Raw genomic sequence first — 17,017 nt, 5'->3', positions numbered from 1 at the left:
GATTGTTAAATAAAATACTGTTTGGCCAATGAGCAAGTAGACGGGACTAGGAGTCAAAGAGGATTCTGGGAAATGTAGTAGAGAAGTGTGATCCAGGCAGGAAGTGACATAGCAAGGAGACTCATATTTAAGCGAAGGAGAAACAGGAAGTGCCCCTTTTTTTCCCCTCCTGCTCCAGCGGCAAGATGTGATCCCAGCAAGGAGGGACGCCAATAAGGTGTCCCATAAGATAAGTCTTATAAAAATATAGGTAGTTAAGACTGAGTTAGCAGGTGAGAAGTCCTAGTCATTGGCCAAGCAGCTTTGTACCTAATACAAGTTTCTGTGTATTCATTTGGGCCTAACTTGGGCAGGTGGCTGGCGTAAAGCTTAAAGATTTATCATAACAGGGGAAATCAGTGTTGAGCTAACAACACCATTCCTCTTAGTGTGTCCATCCATGCTGGTGGATGAGGCTGTGTTAGAGGGTAAGTGCTTGTGGGGACAAGATATTCCTAGTGAGTTCGCCACCTAGTTTTATGAGTGCTGATTCACTCTCAGGTGATAGTTGAATCAGCCTTGAACTCACCACATGAACTCACTACACATTAGGCTGATGGGTCAGTGAGTTCCAGGGGTCTGTTTCTGTCTTCCCAGCACTGGGATCATAAGCATGTGCCATCATACACAGCATTTTTACATGTGTTCTAGGGATGCAAACACAGGCCCTTGTACTTGAACATCACTATCTGAGCCATCTCACTAATGCCACTGATTGGGTAGGGAAAGAAAACTTGGGATTCTCCACAGATGACTTAAGTTTGCCTTGAGTGTGTTGACTTCCAGCTCTCCTGTGTCAGCCCTGCCTTACCGCCTGTGGATCCTACCATCCTTCTCTTCCCTTTTCTGGTGATGCTCAATCTGAAGACAAGTTGGCATCAGAGTCAGTCACCCTCTGCCTGCACACGGCACCCTGTCCAGGCATCCATAATCAAACTCTCCAGCCCAGTGTTCACAAATTTCCAAGTCTGATGTGGTTTAAAAGCTGAGATGTTACCACAAGTGAAAACTTTTGTTAGTTATCATCCTTTTTAAATTCTAATCTAGAAGCTATCAGCCACCTGGCACTTTGAAAAGTTTTCAAGCCATTAGACACAAGTAGTTTTCTGAGATTGTACCTGCTGACTTCCAAATACTGATAGCTCCTGAACTGTCTTAACTGTACACTGTTGACCTTTGTACAACTTCCTACCTTGCTTGAATTTCTATGGCTTAGTTACCCTCTTTACAGTTTTGAAAAGGAAAACCAGTTTGCTAACAGTAGTCCCTGGTTGGTGCTATAGGACCCTAATCTCCAAGGAGAGATTTTGCTGGCCCTGAATGCCTGGGAAAGGACTTGGTAGGCTTTCAGAGCTCATCTATAAGCGGAGGTAAGGACGCTATTTAGGCAGCATAGGTTTGCGGTATACCTCAAGACTTGCTGGCTGAAGAATGGATCTCTCTTGACCATTGGTGTCAACGTTGCACACACTACACAATGAAGGATGACAGCACCCCACACAGTGATGAATGAACGCAGGCATGGCTCCAGTCCTCAGAGGACATGGTGGGAATTGCAAGGAACGTACAGGGTGGCATCCCTAGGGCTTAGCTTCTGGTTAGGATTTCAGAGGCTGCTTAGCAAAGCTCCAAGGAGTGAGGCTTACTGTATTAGTTTGGTGTTGATTTGGCTGCAGTAACAAAAGCCCATTCTCCATGGATCATGACACTTAGGTGTGGATAATGTAAAAGTCTGAACCGATAGAAGGCCTGCCTTGGCAGGATGGTTCTTTTCCTGATTTCACGGACGTAGGTTCTTTTTGTCTTCTGCTTTACCAGTAACCAAGTGTTGCCCTCACTGCATGGACAAAGTCTGCTCCACACTATGTTCTGAGGCTGTACCCCAAGGCGGAAGAAGAGAGTACACTGGAAGTTGCCACATTCTTTCCACTGTCTACTGTTGTTCAGACTCACACAGCCTGTCTTTGCCTGTGGGGTAGGTAGGGAGAGGACAGTAGAGACAGCTGATAGGCAGTGTCATGTGCACCTACTCAGAGACTTCAGTGCAATGTAGCTTCAAGTATGGGGGACGAGAAGAAAACAAAGCACCATGGGGTTTGGAGGTGGAGATGTGTGTGCTTCTTGGTAAAGGAGGGCATGCCTCATTAAACCTAGCCCTCACAGTACCTACCACAGCACCTACCACCCAACAGATTGACCAATAGTTAACTATTGTAACTCACAAATTCATATAGCACTACCACTAAACTGTGGGGTCACTTTCATAGAAGTCATGGGTGAATCTGAGTAACAGTTTGACAGAAGTGACATTCATTTATATTGTCTCTAAATAAGTTTATGTTGCTTAGGCCCTGATTCATCAACGTTAGCTATTCTTTCATGGTTTCGTTGACTTCAAGTCCATGGGAGTGGGGATACCTATGGCACATTCTCCCATCCGCCATGTCATCACTTCTGGGTAGAAGGAGAAAGGATGGGAATCCCAAGTGAAGGTAAAAGCCCCATGGCCATAGTGACAGTGGAGGGTGGGTGTCCACTCCTAGAGGTTGCACCATTATTAGAGGTTGGGGACCAGCTTTTATAAAGGGCCGGTGGAAACAGATTCTGGGTTCTCGCCATCGACTGGGTGGACAAATAAGTGAGGGATTTACTGCGTGGGTCTTAAGTAGGGATGAAACCCAGTCAGTCCTTTGTCCCAGCTGAGCCCTGCCTGGAATGCCTTATCTGACCCCTACTCCTCTCATAGATTCAAGAGAAGAGCAGCACCCAGCAAGAGTGTAGGAAGTCAGAACACTAGCTTTTCTCCTCTGCATGATCTTCCACACTGTTCCTGTGGACACACTGTGTGTTGATGGTCTGTGTGCTTGTCTCCATCCACAGACTCTTCATCCCACAACACACACTTGAGCACTCAGATGATTAGCGGTTCCTGTCGGAATGGAGTTTCCATTTACCAGCTGATAGTCTGTCTCTGGGATTGATTTTATAAGAGATGTCACTGGTCAAGAGGTCACCCTCTTTGGTGACTCAAATGCCTAAGGCCTAAAATCTAAACCGGGAGGAAATTGCCGCCTAGGTGCAGCTGGAACTTGCCTGATAATCCCAGCAGGTGGCGCACTTGTTCTCTCCATCTCGTCTTGGCCTAGCAATGCAAACAAAGACTAGGAGTGGAAAAGATGAAGCCAGAGGCAGGAGCAGACCTCTCCCAGAACCCCAGCTAGGGAGAGGCTGCCTGTAACAGAAGCCCCCAGATCAAGGCAGGTGCCCCCCCAGTTATCTCCCCAGGGCAACAAAGGCTGGAAGAAGAGGAAGAGGGAAGGCAGGGCAGACTCCCAGGGAGCCCCATAAGGACTTTTCCCTATATCTGGTTTCCTACTGCCTCCTTGCTGCCTCTGCCACAGGCTAGTAGATCCTGTCCCTTAGGATTCATCAGATGCCCTTTCTCCAAAGGTTTGTGAGTGGCAGCCACAGGTCCAGGGTTCGGGCCGATAGAAATTCTGTTCCTTTGGTAGATGGTGGAGACGGGATGCAAGTCTGGGTTGCTCGGACTAAGTCTCGATGTCTTTATCTGTGTAAAACACAGATGAAGCTTAACTCTTCCTGACAACCCAGTTTGGAGTGATTAATTATGTATGAAGGTATCTGAGTCGTAGAAGATGCCCATCAATGTTGGTTAAACTTCTATGTGCGAGCTACCTCTTCCAGGTAAGCCCCTGTGTGGGCAGAAAGCTCTTCAGTTCTGATGTCCAGGAGGTCTGATGTGCTGTGGCTGTGGGTGGTGAGGAGCCCCGGGGAACTGGCATCTGGATTTCCTTGCCTTTGGGCTCAGCAGCTCCTCCCTGCTGTAGGCATTGTCTGAATAGTGTCAAATGGCATTCATTCTCCTGCCCCAAATTCTTAATGGCCCCTAATGCCCACGGAATGAAGGTTAAACTCAGATATGATACTCTGTGTCCTTTATAACCTGATTTCCACCTACATTTTAAGCTCTTGGAACAAAACTAAAGAAATGGCTTAAATCTGAATTAAGAGCGTAAAGTCCAGGAGCTGGAGGGAATGGAGGTTGTAGGTAATGAACATGGACAAGTCTGGGTACCAAGAATGGAAGTTCTCCCTCCCCCCATATATTCTCTCTCTTGCTTTTGTTCTATTTCTGCATCAGGGAATGTCTAGCTATATAGCTCAGGCTAGCTTCAAATTCATGATTCCTCTGCCTTGGCTTCCTCTGAGATCATGGTGACTTGTCCTCTTGATGTGTCTTTCCTTGAGTACAGAGTCTAGTTTTTGCTCATTATTGTGTTCCCAGCACCCAGCATGGATGAATGAGGATGGATGGATGGATGGATGGATGGATGGATGGATGGATGGATAAGTAAGTGAGTGAGTGAGTGTCCTGGAAGTGCCCAGGGTTGTCTTTGCCCAGTGTTCACAAGCCCCTGACCTTTGCTAACCTGAGAAGCTGGAGTGGAAGCTGCTACAGAACAGTGCAGCCAAAGAGAAAAGAATCACACCAGAGTGGCCTTGTCTGCAACAGGGGGAGGTCATGATGACAAGGAAGGCGGCCTGTTGTGCCCAGGCTCTCTGAATGCTCCATCCTAAACCTCCCAGGAAGGTGACCCTGGCTGCAGGGCTCTGGACAGCCAGGGGGCATGCCCGTCCAGCCATCTTTTCCCAGGATGCCATTTCCTGGCACAGATGGTACCCAGAACTTCCTCACCATGTCGGTCAGCTGTGGAGGATGCCATATTGTTGAGGCTCAGCCTGGTCTCTTTCAACCCCCTTTTCTCCATCACTCACCGCACCTCCACTCCCCTCCATATGGTGGTTTCATTTCAAAAAGAATTCTTTCATCTGGCTGGCTGCTCAGCATCTCACAGGTAGGAATCTAGAGCGCTTGGACAAGTTAAAAACCACTTTCTCACACTGTCTTTCCCCTCCCAAGCTGGGGATTGAACCCAGGGCCTTGCATGTTTGACAAAGGCTCTACCACTGAAGCCTAGCCCCAGCACCCTTGTCATTGCTTGCTTAGAGGGAGCATCTGTTTCCCTGTTACCACCCTGGGGCATCCTCATTTCTCATCTGGAATCCTGAACCAGCAGATAATCAGGCTGCCTGCTTGTTCTCCTCAAATTCAGCATCTCAGGGGTGTCAACCTGCAGCAGGAAGGAGAGACAAAGAGAAGAGGAAGGGAAAGGAGGCCGTCTGCCTGGAGTACTGCTGGAGTCACAGGGCGGCTGACAGTTAAGAACCCCGGGGTAATTACTGTGAAGGCAATTGCTCTCTTTTTGTAGAGGAATTTCAAATAAGAATGCTAAAATATCAATAATTCATACTTTAGGCCTAAGCAGGCCTTTGAGTTTGGCCTTACTCCTTTCCTATATGCAAACTTGCAATTTTCTATAATCTCACAAGGAACCCCGTTTACAGTAAAAGGCATGTCAGGTCCCCCTGTGCAGCCCTTGTGACCCACATTTTCTGAGCAGATTGGTCCTCTCCAAGGCACCTCTGGAGCAGCCTTATAATCTCATGTATTAGAAAAGGGGGTTTTCTTAGCAGCCCTTTGAGATGTAACCGAGAGCTACCAAAATGGTGTATGGGGTTCTGATAAGACATCGTGTGTGACTCTCCCTTGAGAAGCCCACATTCGCACTCGGCTCTGCCCACACCCCTCCGGCACACCTCTCTTTATTAACCCTATTCCTAAACCTTTGCTGAAATATCTTCCCAGTAAGATCCAGCTCCACTTCAAAGTCAAGAACCCCAACTTTGCCTGAAAAAAACCTCTGGACAGCATTCCTTAGGTGCTAAGGTAGCATAGTGAGGCTGTCTCTGGTACATGCCCACGCAGACATTGGCAAACTCGGTCTCATCTGCCCAGGCTTCTTTATCTTAATAAATTACAACCCCAACCAGAAATGTGGCGCTTTTCTGGCTGCCTCTCTGTCCCCAACATGGCCTCATCCTCAGTTCTGTTTAATGCAGGAGCACACTCTGATGGTCCTATCTCTTAACACACTCTGCTTGATCCATTCTTCTTTATCTATGTACCCATGCTGTCACAGCACAAATCACCCATCAGTCTCTGCCTCCTAATATTGTGTCGATTTCCATCGCTTCATTCCCCTGCCTCTGTCAGTTCCAGGGCCCCTCTGTGTATTTCTAATCGCAGAGACTGTGTACGCCCTGTGCTCACCCCCATATCTGCACCTAGACACTCTCTCCCCGCTCTTCAAAAGAGTGGCCTCTCTTCGTTTTTCAGAGTTCATCTAGAAGGACACTTCCTCAGAGAAAGTCTGAAACAACTCTCCCTGAAGACAGTTCCTCTCTGTATTACCAGCTTCTGTTTTTCCCCATCCTAAAATAAAATTATATCAATTCAATGAGTTTCTTACATGTATTCTAAGTTATTCATACTCATTGTATCTCTTCTCATTGGATGTGCCATGTGACCGAGAAGCTTGATTTGTTTACAATATGTCCACAAAGCCAAGCAGAGTTCTGGCCCAGAAAATATTCTAGCAGGCAGTTGTTACATGTAGGCAATACATGACAGGAAGATCCCTTGTGTCATCATGTCACTGCCCTGCTTTTGTCAGCCAGTGGCTCTCCTTTATCTAAATTCCACAGGATCCCTTAGTGTTTCTTCATGACCCCACCTGAGTTCACCTTCTGCTCAGCCAAGTGGGGAACACTTAGAGGCCCATTGGTGCCATGGTGCAGGCAAGGACTCTGGCCAGCAGGTGACCAAAAGAGATATGGGAGAGGTAGTTTTTCTTATGACCCCAGGCAATGCCTCTGTTCTGTGACAGTTGAGTTTTTATAAAACCATAAGAGAAACTGAACTCTGGATCAAGAAGGCAAGAGAGAAACTCCAGAACAGAAACAGCTGCTCTCAAGAGTCTTGTGACAGAGACTTAGGGCAGTCTACACTAACATTCCCAGTAGAACAAATGCTCTGAGAGCAGGCCTGAGGTACATGGCTGTGAAGGTCAGTCTTGACTGTCAACTTGAAGCTACTTAGAATCTCGATAGAAACAAAGCCCTGGGCATGTCTGTGAGGGAGCTTCAGGATTGGGTTGATTGACTTAGGAAGACCCACCCTGAATGTGGGTGGCACTGTTCCATGGGTTGGAGTCTGGGTTGAATAAAAAGAAAAAGCAAACTGAGCAACTGCGTTCTTTTCTCTCTGCTTCCTGGCTGCAGAGACTAGACACCTTGCAATTCTGCCATCATGACTTCTCCACCAAGACGGACTCTCTCTTTCAACTGTGAGTCAGAATAACTCTTCCCTCCCCTAAGTTGCTTCTTTTCAGGCAGTCAGTCACAGCAACAACTAAAATCACTGGTTTAGTTTGCAGTTTCCTGTCACCAGGAAGCACAGCTAAGCCTTGGAGATCATGTAGCTATCTATCCCTGAGTCCAGGTAGACAAATGAAAGCACTAGAAGTCACACTGTGAGAAAAAGATCCTTCACAGAGGATGAACACATCAAAATCACTAGGAAGATGCCCCAGGGGGTGTGGTAATTAGAAACTGTGGGCACCAGGCTATGTTCCTGCTAAGACCGGACCAATCAAAAGCCAAAGGAAACTTAGCAAAGGATCCCAGACCTCTGGCATTGTGGTCTCAGATGAGACTAGAGAAGGAAAATTAAGAAGAAACCTTCTAATACCAAAGGCCATCTCATGGATTCATGATATTCCAGGCAGAGGCAAAGCTGGGATTGACAATAACAGGAAATGCTGATGGTTTGGGGGGCTGTTTTTTGGCTCATGTGGGAGTGTGGGGGTGTCTCTAACTAGGTTTTATATACCTTTTCCTGGGGAGACATGAACAGATGCTTCATATAGAGCACCAACAACAAACCAAAGAAATGACTTCACCCAACTTCCCCTGGTAAACCACTGGATTTATCCGGATTACTTATAGGACCATGGATGACTCAAAGGCAGCTGTATTATAAAAAGCCCACCTCAGCAAGGGTGACAACTCATGAAAGCTGAAGCTCTTTCAGGCAGCCTCCCTTTCCTGTGATCATTGCTGCCTGTATAACCTTGGCAACGATCTTGTGAATTTTGTCAGTTTGGGGAGCTTCCTGGGCCTTGTAATTTGCATTTATTTGGGTGTGTGCATGCATTCCCTTTATTTCTTGAGTCTTAGTATCCTCTTCCATGCCTCCAGGAGAGAATGTTTCAAATGAGGTGATGTCTCTGGAAAACTGGGGTATCTACTGTGGGTTCCCTGCCCTTCCTGAAGGTTTCATCTGCCACTTTTCCCTCTGGGCGCTGTCACAGGTGCATGGACCCACCCAGACCAAGGACTGAAGTCACATGGGTGACCTTCCTCAGAGCAGGCACTTCCAGGGATGAACGCATGACATGACTGAGAACCGTACCCCTTTCCAAGCCTCCTAGTGCTTCTCACTTTCTAAACCCCTCCATTAATAAGTATGTATAGGGGTGCACTTGCCAGCCATCAGCTGCTCAGACTGGAGACCAGTGACCACTCCCACCCCCACCTCCCCTTGGTGAGACCCAAGATGAATGGCTTGGGTGGGAATGGTCTTTGTTGTTTGTTGCATGGTACATGCTTGGGTGTGATCTGCCATCTTGCCACAGAATCCCATTGTGTAGCAACATCTTACAAGTTTCCTTTGTTGTTGTCACCGAAGAATTATAGTGGGGCAGGGGGGGTCCCTCTCCTCTACTATTACAATGTGACTCCAAGAAGCCCAGTTCTTTTTGGTCTACTGTGCACCTCTGATCAACTGCCTCTCTCACTCTATAGACTCCCCCAACTTACATGGCCCTCTGAATTCTATCAGAGGCGACCACTTGGCTACCAAATATATTTGGTAGCCAAGTGGTCACTTTAAGTCATCAGATATTCTCACTCCTAAACTTAAGCCCTGCCATAAGGCTAACCATACACCTATACTCCTAATCCCATCCTCTGAGCCTGGGGAGGACTCACCTTACTGGAGCCACCCAGTGTAACTGCTATTCTAAGTCACACAAAGCTCTGCTTCTACACCCTGCTCCCAATACCACAGGCTGATGCTCAGGGTTCAGCCTAAGAATGAGCCTCTCATGTATCATACTTCCCAGCATGATTTGCTTGGTGTCCACTGAACCAAGTGAGCCTTTGAGAAGGCAAGCTCCAGGAACACAGGGGCCTCGTGTATCATTTTCTATGTGCTATCCTCACCATCTAGAACTCAATCTCCTTCTCATTAGAGTTCCATGGTATAGGGGGCATGAGGTCTCTGTGCTCACAGACATGCACTAAGTGAACCTGGAATGTTAAGCAGACAGGGTTATTCCTTAAGAGACAGAATTCGGAACCTGTCCCGAAGGCTGAAGCAGCTGTGCTTTCTATCTAGCCTGGTGACCTTTGTATTATCTGTGTGGCCAGAGATTTTCTGGCACTGGATCCTTCCCCAGACACTTATCATGGATTTTTTTTTCTTACTCAATCTATAAGCTTTACAAAGAGTTTTTATGTAGTTACGTCTGATCTGTATTTAGCTTACTTTGTTCTTCACGGAGATTTATGTATTGCTTTGTTGTGTATATAAGATCAAGTTTTCAACGAATTGTGTTATGCTTAAATAACTCTAATATAGCTCTTAAATAGCTCACTTGGGGTCAGATTCTGAAGTTTGAGTCACACTGAGCCAAACTTACCTCTCATGGTGGCTCATCACTCTGCTGGCCATGAAGGTTGCAGAGACCCTTGCAACCTGGGGACAATATTTATGTTATACCCCTGAATCAACTAGAACCTTCCCTGGGCAAAAAGTTCATCAGCCCCTAGCTTCTGTTTTCTGTAATTTACCTAAGACTCATAAATTAAAGTTCTGAGAATCCTTCAGCTGAGTGATGCTTTGCATTTGATGCCAAACCCTTTGGTTTCCCCTACCAGCCTGCTGCCCCATCTCATTCCATCTGCTCCCATCCACAGGGACAGGACCCTGGGTCCCAGCACCAACTCCCTTGCATGCCCCATCACCTGAAGGCAATCCAGTCAGGCATGTACCAGGTGATGTTGAAGGTGCCCAGGCCTGGCCCAGCCTCATACACAGTATCATACATATTCTTATTCAAGTGTCATGTCCATTACTCTAAACTAACCTCGGGTGTCTGGGGGGGAAACACTAGAAAGTCGTTTTATCATCAGCTTTATCTTGCACTTGTCAAAGGGTCATAGATACAGGTCTGAGTCGGTCATGCATCTCTTTATTTCCTTGTCCCTTTGTATCGTCCTTGATCCTCATCTCTGGGTAGTTATAACAGCTAATATTTATGAGTGTTTGTTGCAAGCCAGACATTGTTCTGAGCCTTTCATATAGTTAGAGTATATAATTCATACAACAGCTCCATGAAATAAGAATTGTTATTCATATTTATAACAAAGAAGAAAACAGGCCCAGGAGGTAACTTTGTCCAAGGTCACACAACTAATAAAGAGAGCTGAGAGTTGCTCCAGGTAATCTTGTTCCAGAGTTTGTGGTCTTAACCCCTCCACATTGTGTATCTCAAGCTAGATAGTGGTGGTGAATACACCTTGGGGAATGCAAGCTCTTAGCAGTTCTCTTGTCTCTGTTAGTATGCCTCCTCCCTAGGGGTATAGAGTACCAGGATGGGGTCCCTTCCTCCTGGCAGTCAAGTGTCCAGAACAAAGGCCAATGTGTGTCTTCGAGGAATGCATGAGGAAGAGTAAAGTGGTGGGGGGCAGGGGGTTGTGGGTGAGAGGTTACTGATTAGCCTGTTTCTAATACAAATCGCAAATGTTTGTTAAGTTCTAATCATGTGTCAGGCATGGCTTGGAGTATTTCAGTTATTAGCAGAAGTGATCCTGTTAGCCAGCCTCACAGGTCCAATCCCCTGCAATTCTTGCCCTTGTCTAGTTGCCCTACCCCCACCCCATGCTGAGCAGAGCCGACCTGTGTGACCAAGAGATCCTGCGAAACTGTTTGTGAATTCATCACCACTTTCTCCTTGTTCTTTTGGAAAGAAGCCAGCCACCACACAGTGAGGACATTCGAGGTCCTGTGGGGAAGTCAATGGCCAACAGCCATATGAGCAAGGCCACTGAGAAGTAGGCCTTCCATCCCAACTTGAGTCTTCAGGTAACACAGCACCAGTCAACATATGACAGCCTTGAGAGACAGCTTGACCCAGAATTGCCCAAGGGGATAACCTCTGAATTCCTGACCCATACAAACTTCAAGAGATACAAAATGTTTATTGTTATTATATGCCAGTAAGTTTTGGTATTATTTATTACAACTATACTATACTAACTCAATCATCACAACAGCCTTACAAGATACATTTTCTTAAGTGCAAAAGATGAAGTTGTTTTTAATTACTAAAGTGACACGCTAGGAAGGGGACAGGAGGGAGACAGAATTCTGCTGAGGAAATTCCACCCCAGAGCCGTCCCTCTTAGAGGTCATGTGACAATCCCTCTGCTGCGAGTGGCTTTCAGGTGAATGTAGAAGTTCATATCACAGGGTTCCCCAAACTTTGTTAATCCTTAGAATTACTTTATTAAAGATTTACCATCTCTAGTGCCCTTCCTAAACATTTTGTCTTGCTGGGCTAGAACAAGGTCTTCAGGTGATTCCCCACGTGTGTTTCCAGGCCCATTGATCTTCTTGGAACTCCTTCACAAGCATGGCAACCTCATTTCTCTGAGCAGAGGAAATTAGAAAATATTGCAGTGACCGAGGATCTCATGGTGTGACCCCCGGAGGTTCATTTCCCTTTCTTGCCTTATGCAGAGACCCACTGAGCTACCTTCCTGCATCTGAGCAGAAGCATCTGGGTCACATGGCTGTCATAATCACTACTGAAGGCAAGGGGAAGAAGGTCCACACATGTTCTCAAGGGCCACACCCCCAGGTAGCGTCTTCCGTGCCTGCCCACATTCACTGACCATATCTAGTCTAATGATATAACTGCAAGGAGGCTTCAAAATACCACCAACAAATGAATACCAGGGGAACCACAGAAATGGCTGCCACCTCCATTATTCCACATCCATCTGTTTATCCATTTACTTATTGTTGTGGTAAGGATTGAACCCAGAGCTGTAGCATATGAGACAGGTTTTGCATCACTGAGGCACATCCCGTCTTTATTCTCAGCTAGATGAAAATACTTGAGGTTGAGAGCATCCTTTAATTTGTTCCATGTGCCCCTGATCACTTAGTCTTTGCTAAATGCATTCCTCTAGTAATGTCATTAAGGAAAAGAACTGACATATGGTGACAGTCTGACAGAGTTGAGAATACCTTGGTTCCAACACTCAGCAAGCTTTCTGAGCCTCAGTTACTTTGTCTGTAGAGCAGAAAGGGCTGGGACTGCCTTGGAAGGAACGTAGAAACATGGATCACCACAGTCACAGAGAAGAGGCCCAACAAGAGCTATTAACCGGTATCCTGTCTTTTGACATTGTGAATTCTGAGAAAAAAGAAGTGTTGCAAATGTGAATGCTATTATAATCTACTTAACCAAGAATGTGAGAAGGATGAACTTCCGGGGCCCTGTGAGACCCTTGGAACGATATGCAAATATTTTGTGTAGGCCTGAATGCATAGGGACTTTCCTACTCATCTTCTCTAATTTGTTTATAAAGGCAGACACTTGAAATTCTCATAGTGAGATGTTTAGCTGTTAAGGATTGCAAGAGCTAACATGCACTAAGGGCTTCCTGTGTTCCAGGTAGGGCTTCTAGTGTGTGCTTAGTTCATCTCACTCTCGTGAGAACCCCACGGACTGCTACTATTTTCATTTGTTTTACAAGTGAGGAAGCTGATTTTTTTTTTTTTTTTTTTTGAGGAAGCTGATTCTTAGAGAGGTCAAGTTGACAAACGTCCCACTGGTCATAATGAACTGAACTGTTCTTCATTCCAAACCAGGCAGTGTCACTCCAGAGTCCACAACAGCTAACACCAGAGCCACAGTCACCTGGGGATCTGTTAGAAATGCAGATTCCTGCTTTCCACCCCCCTAGATGTGCTGAGGCAAGTATGTTGCGTGTGTGTTTGTGTTCTATGTGTGTGTATGTTCATATCAGTACACGTGTATGCACAAGTGTGTCTACTTGAGCCTGGAGGCCAGAAGACAGCTTTGGGTGTTGTTCCTCAGGTACCACTTGGAATGCAAGCAAGTGTGTTACCGTTCTGGAAGAAATGGTATCCTGACTTGTTGGGGAGTCAGGCTATCCCTGGAGCTGCAATAGGACAGCTCTGGAGGGAAAGATATCCTGACTTCGCAGGGAGTCGGGCTATACCTGGAGCTGGGGTGCAGTGGGGGATGATCCCCCTGCCGTATGTAGCAATCATGCTCCTCTCCTGGAAAGAGCCATTACAGCTGAGCTCCGCTCAGTTCCCCTAAGGGAACGAAAGTCCTACCAGAGCTCTGTTTCTTCTGCTGCTCTGCTCAGCACTGGCCCAAGATGTGACTTCTTCTGCTTCACTCTGCTAAAATGTAGCAATCTGCTCTGCTACTACAAACAGTTACTTTTTTCTGCTCCACCCCTAAGGGAGTTTCCCAGCAGATGTTAAGTTTCTTCTGTTCTTTGTTTGTTTGGTTTTGGTTTTTTTTCTGCTCAGGCCCCCTAAGGGAATGTCCCAGAAAAAGTTTTTCTTTTTTCTGCACCGTTGAAAGATCTTCACCCAAGACTTTTTTTTAAGAAAGAGATGTGTTTGGGAAGGAGGAGTCCAGGAGAGTCAATGCATCTGCCAGGATGGGAAAAGTATAGCCAGCAACTGAATAGGCAAAAGGGTTTATATAGGACTTCTAGGGGTGCGTTGTCCGAGGGAGAAAATTTTCTGCTGGGGATTGGTTAGTTTTCCTGCTCAGGGATTGGTTGGTTTAGTTGTTCAGGGGCATAGTTGGCTCTAGTTTCAGGGACAAACTGTTTCTTTCACTGGCCCTTTTTAGCCTTTTGGCTCTATTTTCAAGGCTCAGGCATGTTTCTTAGGTTCTAGGTTAAGGGCTAAAGTGTTTCTTTCATTGGCTTGCGTTTCTGATCCAGGTTGTACTTCTTTCACTAACTCTGGTTTCAAAGCCAGGGTGAGTTTCTTTAGCTGGCCCTTTCTCCCAACACCACCTAACTATATTCTCCCCTGAGATGGAGTCTTTTGTTGGCCCGAGATTTGCCTAGGTGGCTAGGCTGGGTGCCCAACAAGGCTTAGAATTGCCCCCGCCCCACTCCTTTGCCTCTCCAGTGCTAGAATTACAAGCATGCCCAGCTTAAAGCAAAGAAACGTGTTCTGGGGATTGAACCCAATACCTTGTGGATGCACTTTAGGGGATGAGCTCTCCTACCCAAAACCGTTTTTTTATGAGCTCCCCATGTGTTTTCCAGCCTCGGTAAAAATGGGAGGAGTCTACATTCTGCCATGGTGTAGCTCCTCTGTCCCCACATCAATCCTCCTGGCTCTTAGGGTAGCCTGTCTTACTAAATGCATAAGTGGGACACTGTTACCTATGACCAGCTTTTGTTCAAAGCTTTTTCTTCCTCTCGAAAGGAATACACCTACCCCAAATCATTTAGAAATGTGTTCTTTGCCTTGTTGGCACTCGCTGCATCCTCAGATCCCTTCAAACTAGACAGCTCAGTTGTCAGAACAGATGATCGGACAAAACTAAGCCAGAGCTCCGACTCTGTACATGTGAAGGAAAAAGCAGAGGCTGGCTGGCTCATTGTTACCTGGAGATGCTGTTTTGTTCCTTGCCAAAGCCTATGCATCTCAAACCCATGTTCTGCAAACAGATTGAGACCTGGACTTTCTGGGCCCTCTGCCTTAGCTGTTTCTGCCTCGCCCCGACCCCCTTTCTGTGTTCTCTCTGATATCCAGATGGCAGCAGACACAGCAGTAAAGGTGGCTCCAGGCAGCAGCTCCCAGGCCAGCTGCATATTTGATTAACAAGAAAGCTGGGCAGATGCATCCTATCCCAGAGGCAGTGAGAACGTACCTACCAAATGCCAGCCTGTTTCGTCGCTTTCCAGCCAGGAGAAAATTTTCATGTTATCCTGGATAGTGTGTCTGGATAGTGATAATGACACTGACATAATGACAGCGGTGGTGACTGAAGACTTGCTATGGGTCAGGTATCCTGAATTGTAAAAGCCTTTGGTGGAGATAGTGTATGTTGCCTAATTTACACGTAAATAGTCTGAGGTTTAGAGTAGTGAGATAACTTATCCTAGGTCACAGAAGTGAGGAGTGGAGAAAGCACGATCAGATGGTCTATAGGCCCTCTCTACGGATTCAGCTAATCATTTTACTAGTGCAATTCAGGATGGTGAAGTTGAACTTGGGCCAAGGCTGGCCATCAGAGACTCTTAGGCAGCTAGGATTTACCTTCTAAGCCTCCTAAAAACATCCAAACAAAGGTTGCTGATGGTTCACAGTCATTTACTCAGCAAGCAATAACCTTGTGGTATTTTTTCTGTCATGAATTCTTTTTACTTATTTAGAGTTTTAAACACATTGCACTAAAAAGCCTGGGGAGATGGCTTGGTTAGTATAGTGCCTGGCACACAAGTGTGAAAATACTTAAAAGCCATGTACAGCTTTGTGTCCATATGCTCCACATCTGGGAAGGGGCGGGGACAGGCAAATCTCTGGAACTCATTGGTTAGCAGGTGTACACCAGCCAGAGCCCTAGGTTTAGTGAGATACCTTGTCTCAAAAAATAAGGTGGATGATACTTGGCAACATAGCAAACCTCAACAGATTGGTACACGATGCTCTACAATCCTAGTCCGGATTACTTCACCACACTGCACTGCACTCAGGAAGCCGTTTATCCACTGTACACCATCGTGTTTATTTATTACACGTTCTGCTTAGTATTCATGATGCTGCTCTGACCGTTTCTGGTGAAGAAGATCCAGTGGAGCCTATACATGCCAAACCCATTTGAAAGCATTTACACGGCCCTCCTCTTCCCTGTTTTGACTGTGCTGCAAGCCATTGCAGGAGGCCTCTTGTACTATGCCTTCCCGTACATTGTATTGGTGTCATCTTTGGTTATTCTGGCTGTGTACCTGGTTTTTGCCAAGATAGAGATCTACAGTGATCTGATAAGAAAGGACAGACTTCTTGTCCTGTCCAGCCACTGGTTTCTTCATGCCTATGGCATAATTGCCCTCTCCAGAAAGGACCAATTTGAGCAAGATCTGATCTTTTTAATTTTAGTACCTGTCCCGGCCCTTTTCTACTTCTTCACTACCAAACTAACCAAACCATCATGGATAATCTCAGAAGGAGCCAAAGGACAATGAATATAAAATAGGAAGGAAAAAAAACTTAAGTGTTTTTAACTCTAAAAAGTAAAGGGAATTTTAAAAATAAAGAAAAAAAGGTGGATGACCAGGCGTGATAGTTCATACCTTTAATCCCAGCACTTCAGAAGTAGAGGCACGAGGATCCCTGTGAATTTGAGGTCAGCCTGGTCTATAGAGCGAGTTTTAGAGCAGTATCCAAAGCTACAGAGAAACTCTGTCTCAGAAAACAAAATAAAACAAAAAAAAACGGTGAAGACCAATTGAGGAGGATGCCACCACTGGTTTTAAGTTTCTACATGCATACTGCATGTGCACACACACTCATGAGAACATGTACTTATATCATATGCAAATACACATATGCATATCATTAGAATATTAATTATGTTGGTGTTTGAAATTTCCACAAGTATCTCACTAGACTTGCTGAACCATGCAAGATAGACACAGAGCAAGTAAACTATTGCACACATGTAGATGCGGACACAGAGATTTGAAAGGCATATACCCACGTTCACACTGCGGGTATCTGGAGCCAGATTCAACCCTAGCTTCTCAGGCCCCAGAGCAACTATTCTTTTCTCTTCACAAAGCTTCCTTATTAGGGCCTTTCTCCAGAGTCCATCTTTTGGGAATCCTCAAAGAGGGAATTCTTTATCCTTGGGTG

General features: G+C 46.0%; 1 pseudogene; it reads left to right on the top strand.

Annotated features, from left to right (window-relative positions):
• The first annotated feature begins 439 nt into the window (after positions 1-439).
• On the top strand, positions 440-16,347 carry LOC100758057 (annotated as a pseudogene).
• The last annotated feature ends 670 nt before the right edge of the window (positions 16,348-17,017 follow it).

Source organism: Cricetulus griseus, chromosome 6, assembly GCF_003668045.3.
Source record: "Cricetulus griseus strain 17A/GY chromosome 6, alternate assembly CriGri-PICRH-1.0, whole genome shotgun sequence".
NCBI classification, from domain to species: Eukaryota; Metazoa; Chordata; class Mammalia; order Rodentia; family Cricetidae; genus Cricetulus; species Cricetulus griseus.
Note: the sequence above shows the minus strand (reverse complement) of the source record. Positions and strands in the feature narration are given on the sequence as shown.